Raw genomic sequence first — 8,998 nt, forward strand, 5'->3', positions numbered from 1 at the left:
AGGGTCAGATTTGCCGGTGTGGGGAAAAATTCCAGAGGAAGGAAGACTTGGTGGGCTGTCCGGAATGGAGTGCCCACCGGAAACCGACCAACAGCCGGCAAGGGCCCTAATTAGGGACAAGGACAGTGGGGGAGGGGGTGAAGGAGCCACTTCCGGAACTGCCTGATGCGGGTTTGTTAAAATGTGGATCAAACTGATTAGGAGGAAAGAAGTCAGCACACCACCCAGGTTCCAGCTTAGCAAGGGGACTAGATGTCACCCAGATTAGCAAGGGCTTACAGTGGACGAGGAAGGCTTCCAGGTGGGTGTGGGAGGAGGGTGCTGGTGCAGCTTGAACGCAGCACTGGAAGCGTGTCCAAGCAGGGACACCTGGTAAGAAGTTGTGCAGCAGGACCTAGAGCCAAGGGAGGGTCTGGGAAGAGGGCTGGACCGTTCAGGGGCAGGGGAAGCTCTATGGGGGTTGTGGTCAGTCAGGGAGGACACACCAGAGTGGGCAGAAGGAGGACGACTACAGAAATGCAGACATTTGAGGACAGGATAGAGAAGGCACACTCAGGAAAGGACAGTGAGAGGAGGACTGGTCTGAAAAATAGAAAGAGAACAAGACAGTGAGTGGAGCGAGGTCATAGAAGAAATCTTTTTTGGAATTCCTTACAATTTTCTTGTGGACCACAGGAGAGAGAGAGAGAGAGAAAGAGAGGGAGAGGGAGGAGATGGAGAGGGAAAGAAAGAGGAAGGAAGGAAAGAGGGAAGGAAGGAAGGAAGGAAGGAAGGAAGGAAGGAAGGAAGGAAGGAAGGAAGGAAGGAAGGAAGGGAGGGAGGGAGGGAGGGAGGAAGAGGGAAGGAAGGAAGGAAGGAAGGAAGGAAGGAAGGAAGGAAGGAAGGAAGGAAGGAAGAGAGGGAGGGAGGGAGGGAGGGAGGGAGGGAGGAAGAAGAAAAGGAGTGACTGACCACATCAAACATTGCAGAGATCAGTTACAACCCAAAGGATGAACATTAATTGACGATGATTTCACAACTCCCTGACACTTAGCTTTCCTATCCCTAAAATGGAAACTGTTACTCTGTCATTACAAAGTTTTGAGGTTTGGTTAAAAAATATATACACAAGTATAAAAATTTCCTATAAGCCAGCATTTCTAAAGTATTTTTTGTGGAATATTCCTTGGAAAGTGAGCTGTCCTTAGATGAATGAAAGTTTTCACGGTCTAACAAAAATTAGAACATATGAGAAAACAGGAAGCAGGTTTCTGCAGTTCATCTGAGCCTTTAATGGACTCACACGCATAGTGAATTTCCAAGAGTACAGTGTTTCCCAAAAATATTGAGCAATAGAATATTTTTTTTACAGAGCAGCTTGATCAGTATCTGGAAAACCCACCATAGAAAATCCAATACATGGGTACAGTGATGCCCACCTCATCTTGGGAAAGTTGGATGTGAAAGTACATGCAAAGTCTCTGGCAAAAACCTGGTGGTCAGCGAGGTTAACTTCTTAACCTCTTAACCAGGTGGTTAACTTCTTCTTAACCACCTGCTTAACTACCTTCTTAACCAGGTGGTTAACTTCTCCCTCACATCAGACAATGGAAGCAAGGGGATCATTCCAGCAAACTGAAGCCCAGAAGTCTTAGCAGACTGTGTAGGATCCTGGATCCTGATCCTCTTCTGAGAAGCACCTCTGATGTGAGTTCAAATATCTAGTCTATGAATCGGTAGCTGTGTGATCTGGCAGGAGTTACTTAACCTCTCTGAGAAATGATGCACGCGTGAAATCAGTTAATCTAGGGTGTGCTATTAACGACTCCTGCAGTGTGAACACATTACGCCAAATCTCGGTGGCTTAATCCACACACGTTTCCTATCTTACAGTTTCTGTTGGTCGGAAACCAAGCCTGGCCGAGGCGGGGTCTCTGCTTCCTGGTCTCTCGTAAGACTGCAGTGGGGATGTTGGCCAGGGCTCTCCTGCGGGAGCTGCAGTGGAAAAGGAACTGCAGCCAGGCTCACTGCGGTGGCCGTTGGTGGCACTAGCGTTCTCAAGGGACTCGGCTCCTCACGGGCTGTTAGCTGGGGCTGCCCGCAGGCCCTTCCCAGGTGGACTTTTCCAACAGGCCAGCTAGTCCCATCAAAGCAGCCCGGATGACCCACCTCCTGGAAGAGGGGAGTCAGGGGGACAAAGCCACCAGGGCTTTTGCCATTGTTCTCCCTCGCTTTGGGACCTGTTAATTAACCACTGAGCCTAATTAGCTCTGCCAAGAACAAAGGCTGGGGGGAGGGGGAAAAGAACAAAGCCTTCTCCAGGGACCTGAGGTCATTCTCCAGGTCTGGCGCTTGGAAAGCCAACCAGAGAGGCCGTCTGTCCTGAAGTCTCGGAATCCGGCTCCCACGAGGGCCCTGCTGTATGACAAAGGACCGGTTCCGCACGGCACCTTTGAGAAAGATGACACGGCACACACACCGCTGTCACCATTCTGCCACCCTGTGACACGTCCCCTCCGTGATGCCCAGCACTGCTGCGACTTCTGAGAGTGGCTCCAACCACTCCCAGAGGTGCGGCAGGGCCCTCGGACTGGCACCTGGAATCAAAGAACACAACCCAGCGTACTCAATCTTCCTTTTCCTCCAAGAGACTTCCCCAGCCCCAAAAAAGGCTGCCTCAGTCTCAAACCAGTGTCTTCTCTGGTGTTGATATCTCTGAAGAGAAAGGAACAATTTTAAGAAGTCTTATGACCTCAGAGGCTCCCTGCTCTTTCCCTAACCCTGGGAGTCTGAGCTTAATTCCAATCTCCCCATTTGCTGGCTGTGCGGTCCTAGCTGAGACGCTCAACCTCTCTGGGCTTTGGCATTATTCTGTGTCCGTCAGGATCATCACACACGTTTTGCTGGTTTGCTTCGAGCACCGCATCTTGTAAAGTCTATGACGTGCCTTGGTTTTGACCCTTCGCTCTGAAGCATTCGTGCGATGACTCTCAGCGGCACTGTTGTCGTGCCTTGTCCGTGAGTAAGGCTCCCCAAGTCCCCTGCTTCCTTCCCGCTCCAGTATCCCTGGAGACCCACCCTCTGACTCACTCGAAATCACTGGGGAAGTTGATAACGCCGCCCAGCCCCTTGCAGTGGGAGCCACTGGCCGGCCTAGCCCACACAGCGAAGCCTGAGATCTTGGTGGACTCAGTGTCACCCCTGCTGTGCCGGGCCCCTGTCCCATCTGGGGCCCTGCTCTGAAATTGACATGCCTGTGGTGAACCCTCCGTGCGCTGGGTTTCCACCGCCCCGTCCGTGCCTGCACGCTGGGGCTCGCCCTGACCTGGACTCTTGGCCTTGGCTCTGACCCTGCCTCCCTCCTCCCTCCGTCCCGCTGGTGTCTGCCTGGCTTCTCTCCCAGCCTCCCATACTCACGGCGGATTCCGGCTGGAGATTTCACACTTGTGACTCAGAGGATTCAGAGATTCCTGGAGGCTTAGATCAGAGGAGGGTCTTGCGGTACAGATACCCGGTCTCACCTGTTGGTACAGGAATGCCCTCTAAGCACAGCTTTATGGAGCTCCCACTATATCCCAGGCACTGTGGGAAATCAGGGCATTCCAAAAATTAATAAACTCAAGAAACTCGAGCTCCAGTGAGGGATGCAAACACTTAAATATATACACGCACAATATAAAGTGGTTGTGCCTCCTAAGGGCTATATATTTATCTGTGTCGGGGGCCTCCTTACTTTGTGATACGGTTTAGTCCATTGTTAGGTATCTGAAATGGCTAAAACATTCTTTCTAATTTTAAGCACACACCTGTCCTCTTATTCCTCCGCCTGTTGGATTTAGAGTGTAAGCCCAAGGCAGTCTAAGATCAGATGCCACTCTTACCAGCTGTGTGGCCTCCAGCAAGTCTTTCAACCTCTCTGAGCCTCGATCTGGTGAGCTGTAAAATGAGGCTGACGACACCCGCCTGGACGTGTTGTGCTACGTGAGATGACATGCTTTGCTCTATACAACAGCTTTAAATATTTCTCAATACAGATCTCTTCTCTTTCTTTTCTAAGCCTTTATTTGACTCTCTTTTCTCAGTTCTCACCTCTTCTCCAGCCTCTGCCCCCAGCCTCCTACCCCACCGAAGATGCATGCCCATGGCTTCTCGGTTACCTAATCCTTCTCAGTTTCCCCCTGGAGAACCTGTGAAACTGCCCAGCACCCACTCTTCCTCCAAAGGGTCTCCTGTCTTAGCTTCCACATCACCAGGTTCTCGAGATTGTCTCCCTTCCCTCCTTTCTGGAAGACCCTCCTTGTCAGGATCTGTCATGGCCACTCTTCCTCAGTCCTCTCCCCCTCGCCTGCAACTCCTTCCTGGCGCCTTCCCTCAGCTCTCTGCTCTTGTTCTTGTAAAAGTGGTGGTCAAGGTCATTGAGGACCTGCTCTGTGTCCAGCACTACTGTAAGCACTTTGCATATAGATACACATTTCATTCCCAGATAAGGACACAGGTACTTTGACTCTCCTTTTACAGATAAGGAAACTGAGGCTAGAAGTGGTTAAGTAACATATCCCAGCTCAATCGCTCAGAGAGGACTATAAGCACAGGCCATTGGGCTGCATCTCAACCAGTTGTTTCTGAGCAATCTCATCCCCACTAAAGGTTGTGTCTGCCAATTTGGTGACATCTGCCATGTGAGCATCACCACCTGGGACCCTTTGTTTAGGATCTAGACCCAAATTCTAACTGCCTGCATGCATCTCCACTCCAGTGGCCCACAGGCACCTCAAGATGGATGTGAACTCATGTCTTTCCCTGCACGCCCATTCCATTCCATCCTCCCCCATCTCGCCCCAGTCAGACACTGGGAAGCCATCTCCACCTCCACTCCCACTCACCTCTCACAGCCACAAGCCTCTGAAATGTTCTTCACTTCCAACCCCTACTCTTGGTCCTTCTGTCATTGTCCCAGTTCTCCCAGGCTCCATCTCTAGCCTCGAATCTGCACATCCCCTAACCTCACTCCCTGCATCCAGTCGGACCCCCTGTAATTTATTGTCCTATCCAGTGCTCAGCAGTTATTTCTAAAATTCGGTGTGCCTTGCTTAAGAGCCTCCTCTAGCTAATCATTACCTAGAAGATAAGAGCCACATTCCTTGTGGTGCAACCCACCCCCCCACCCCCGCCCATTGATCATCCGGCCCTGCTACCACTCAAGTCTGATTCCCCACCACTCTGCCTCACCCTCTGCTCCAGACTGACTGGATTGCTTGAGTTCCACGGATAAATATTAATATGAAAACAGTCAGCACTGAGTGCTCACTCCGAGCTGCACTCGTGTCTCCTTTCACCGTTACAACTATCTGTGACGGAGAAATTATTAATGCCTCACAAGTGATACAACTGAGTCAAAGAGGTCAACCATTTCCCAGAATCATTCAAAACCATTTTGTGCAGCTCTAAAATCCATGCTCTTATCCTAGCACTCTGGGAGGCCGAGGCGAGCAGATTGCTTGAGGTCAGGAGTTCAAAACCAGCTGAGCAAGAGCGAGACCCCGTCTCTACTATAAATAGAAAGAAATTAATTGGCCAACTAATATATATAGAAAAAATTAGCTGGGCATGGTGGCGCATGCCTGTAGTCCCAGCTACTTGGGAGGCTGAGGCAGGAGGATTGCTTGAGCCCAGGAGTTTGAGGTTGCTGTGAGCTAGGCTGACGCCACAGCACTCGAGGCTGGGCAACAAAGTGAGACTCTGTCTCAAAAAAAATAAAAAATAAAAAATCCATGCTCTTCACCACCATGCCCTGGGAGACTGGCTGATCGCTCAGTGGGGACCACCTTCTACATCCTTCCCCAGCTCCCTCCAGGTCTTAGCTCAAGGATCAGCTCTCCCTCTAGAAAGCTGTGCTTGGCCTCTGACCCTTGGGCTGACTCAGGTGCCTCACTAGTCTTGCATTTATCATACTTCTTTCAGTTGAAGATTCCATCATTTATAGGATGCACCCTTGATTTAATATCATCTTCACTGGAAAATTAAAAAAAAAATCCCACCACAATAAATGTACACAACCTCAAACCATATCTCACTCTGTATACCCCACATACACACATGCACACAATAACTCGGATGCAAACAATTAACCCTGCATTCCATATTGACTCACTTATCTATATTGGTCCAATTTCCACTTCCACTAGGTAAAGCCTCTTGAGGGATTGTTATCTCATTTTGATACCCCCACTTCCCGATACATGGTGGAAGCTTAAAGAATGAAACTTGAGTGGATAAATAATAAATAGCCAAAAAAAAAAAAAAAAAAAAGCTAGCTCTTCTTGAAGCACATACCAAACACCAAGCATTGAACTGGGCTTTTGGTGTGGATTATCTTATGTTAATTGTTCACAATAAAAAATTATGAGAGAGGGAGTTTTCTTATCCACAGTTTGCAGATATAGAAACAAAAAATCAGAGAGGTTAAACAAGTTACTTATTGTCCAACAGCCAGAGTGATACAGCATTAGAATTTTAAGCCAATTTGGCTGACATCAAAGTTTGAGTTCTTAACACTAGAATGCCTGTCCAAAGAATGAAGCCTTCTTTTTTGTTTATCGGGAATGATGGTCACATCCTGACCTCCCTCACCTTCCTGCCCTCCACCCCTAGGCCAAACCCACCAACATCATTCCAATCCTTGTTTGTTTTGTCATTGCCCCTCTTTTAAAAAAAAATCACACAAAAACTTATCAGAAATACAAGCATTGCTTGACCAGTATGGAAAACAGCAGGATTAGTGTTTCCTTTCAACTGAATGTCACAATCTCAAATTATTTTAATAGATCAGACACACTGTTGGTATTTAGTGAGCATGTAGATCATCTTCACTTCTAGGTCTTTCTTACAAAAACTGAGCCAGGTTTCATTGGTCTTCTATGTCTAGTACTTATTTCAGTTGAAAGGTCTATTATTTGTAAGATGTATCCTTGACTTAATATTATCTTTGCAGGAAAATAACAATAAAACCCACTATGTATAAATATACGTAACTTCAATCTATACCTCACACCATATACAAAAATAAACTCAGAATGGATTACAGACCTAAATATAAAATTATAAAACTTCTAGAAGAAAACATAGGAAAATCTTTGTGACCTCATATTAGACAAATATTTTTTAAAATATGACACTAAAAATCCGACACATTAAAGATTTGAATTACTTCACCAAAATTTAAATTGAATTACTTCAATTTAAATTCAATTTAAATTGAATTACTTCACCAAAATTAAACAGTTCTTTTTTTTAAGAAAAGACATTGTTAAGCAAATGAAAAGAAAAAGCACAGCCTAGGTAGAGGAGACAATATTTATAAAACATATATCAGATAAAGAACTTACCACGAGTATATATAAAAAAATAACCCACAAAAAATTTGAACAGACATTCTACCTAGGAAGACATATTGACAAATAAATATAGGAAAAGATGCTCAACATCATTTGTCATTAGGGAAATGCAAATTTAAACCACCGTGAAATATCAATCTGCCCATACTAGAATGGCTAAAAAATGTTGATAATCCCAAGATGTGAAACTCCCATGCATTGCTGGTGGGATTGCAAACTGGTTCAGTAACTTTGGAAAACAGTTTAGCAGTTTCCTAAAACTGTTCAAAAGGTTAGGTGTATATTCAAGAAGTTGAATATTCACCTAACACGTTTCAAACTTTTTGAATTCAACTTTTTGAATATATACCTAACACGTGACTTCACTTGGAGCCTTAGTCCTAAATATTTGCCCAGGAGAAATGAAAAGATATGCTCGCACACAAAACAGTACATGAATGTTTATAATGGCTTTATTTATAATTGCCCCAAATAGAAAACAACACAAATGTCCTTTAAATGATGGATGGATGAGCATTCCATGCTAGATTCCTACAAAGGAATACTACCCAGTAATAAAAAGGAGCAACCTACGAATACATGCAACAACATGGATTAACTTCAAGCACATTCATTAAGCAAAAGAAGTCTTATGGAAAGTTTACATAAATATAATTACATTCTTATGACATTCTGGAAAAGACAAAACTATAAAGACAGAAAACAGCTCTATGACTACCAGGGGCTGGGGGCGGGGTTGACTACTAACAGCTACATACAAGGGAACTTTTTTGGGGGGTGAAATAGTTCTGAATCTTGATTTTGGTGTTGGTTATATGACTATATGCCTTGTCAAAACTCATGAAGCTGCACAATAAAAAGGAAAAAACATAGTGTATAAAAATTATGCCTCAATAAAAAAATGTATTCTTGTATAGTGGAGCCAATGGTATACGAAAAAAATGAGGTGACAATTACTTGAACCGTTAACTATATGCAGGCATATTTACTAATATTTATAACTGTTCTACCGATTAATTAGCTAGTTGCCTTTGACATAGATTTTAAAAGGCATCTAAAGTTCAGAAACAATAAAAGGTGATGGAAAGCCTCAGAATCAAGGAAATATACTAGTTAATTTTATGATGCTCAATGTAAATACGAAATGTCTGATTTTGAATCAAAGTGTAATTTATTATATCTCAAACAAGAAGCAGTACAATAAATCCAAGTATGTGCCTAAATTATCCACACGGTTTTGCCATCTCAACAGTAGCTCGTTTATGCCAGCAGCAAAGAAGCCTGGAGAACGAGTGGGGATGAAATCATGAAAAGCATTTTCTACCGTTTCTTGAGAATTGAATATTTTTCCTGCCAAGAAGTGGTCCAAAGCCTGGAAGAAGTAGTAGTCAATTGGTGCAAGTTCTGGTGAATATGGTAGATGACAGAGAGTTTCCAAGTCCAGCCTCTGTAGTTTGAGCAGTGTTGTTTATGCGACATGGGGTGGAGTGTTGTCTTGCAAGAGAATTGGCCTGTCTCTATTGACCAATCTTGGCTGCTTAATTGCAAGCATCCTCATCATTTCATCTAATTGGTTGCATTAAACATCAACTGTAATCAATTGACCAGGTTTCTTGAAGCTGTAT

At 45.1% G+C, this 8,998-nt stretch overlaps 1 long non-coding RNA gene across 1 annotated transcript; it reads right to left on the bottom strand.

Moving 5' to 3' along the window:
* Positions 1–1,247: 1,247 nt before the first annotated feature.
* On the bottom strand, positions 1,248–5,029 carry LOC105857109 (uncharacterized). The gene is made up of 3 exons (XR_001147503.2): positions 4,863–5,029; positions 3,397–3,500; positions 1,248–2,694 (listed from the first exon to the last, which is right to left on the bottom strand). It is a non-coding gene; the product is annotated as an uncharacterized LOC105857109 (long non-coding RNA).
* Between the last annotated feature and the right edge of the window lie 3,969 nt (positions 5,030–8,998).

Source organism: Microcebus murinus, chromosome 16 (genome assembly GCF_040939455.1).
Source record: "Microcebus murinus isolate Inina chromosome 16, M.murinus_Inina_mat1.0, whole genome shotgun sequence".
Lineage (NCBI taxonomy): Eukaryota > Metazoa > Chordata > Mammalia > Primates > Cheirogaleidae > Microcebus > Microcebus murinus.